The sequence below is a fragment of the Triticum dicoccoides genome, unplaced genomic scaffold, assembly GCF_002162155.2.
Source record: "Triticum dicoccoides isolate Atlit2015 ecotype Zavitan unplaced genomic scaffold, WEW_v2.0 scaffold16131, whole genome shotgun sequence".
NCBI classification, from domain to species: Eukaryota; Viridiplantae; Streptophyta; class Magnoliopsida; order Poales; family Poaceae; genus Triticum; species Triticum dicoccoides.
The window spans coordinates 143,567-144,248 of NW_021215392.1; the positions used below are offsets into that span (position 1 = coordinate 143,567).

At 45.7% G+C, this 682-nt stretch overlaps 1 pseudogene; it reads right to left on the reverse strand.

Annotated features, from left to right (window-relative positions):
• Nucleotides 1-26: 26 nt before the first annotated feature.
• Nucleotides 27-682, reverse strand: part of LOC119344259 — a 4,470-nt pseudogene continuing 3,814 nt past the window's right edge.

Here is a 682-nt window from a genome sequence, read left to right on the forward strand (position 1 = left end):
GAAAAACTTCCATTGCTCCACGAATATTAAGCTTTGTGGCGAATATGCACCACTGAGAAAGGGTCCTCAACAGAGTAATCGGTACATGTCTTGAAGCTCCAGGGCATGCCTCCTTCAGGACCTGTGCCCCCGAGAAGCACCATTTCGCAGGAACTACTGGCCATCTTGTTAAAAGCTTGCTGTGCTTTATGAGTCGCCTCATCCATTGAGAATGACATGAAGCTTGGATTAGCCATGGAGACGGACACGGTCCTCAGCACCCTCGCGCTCCGGAAGAAGAACTTGAGGAAGACAACCTCCCCGAGCTCCCCTCGGAATTCTTTGTAAGAGAACACCTTGATGCACGACTTGACATTTTCAGTGGGCTTGACCAGCTTCCAAAAGTTGAGATTCATCCTGGCACTACCAGCTTCATAATCACAATTTTCAGACTACAGGAGAAAAAAGCAATTAAATCACTCAACAGTTCACCTATTAGGAATCATGCTGAGTATATAATGAAAATTAATAGTTTGCGGTGCCTCATATTAACTGGGAAAGCATTTGAGGAAGGTGGCGGATATTGTGCTCAAGGAAGCCCCAGCCTATGTCGTGACTCGTGAAACACATATTGTACATTATACTACGAGGCATACCTAGATGCTACCCCCTATGGCGTAACAAACAGTAGCTTGATTTCACT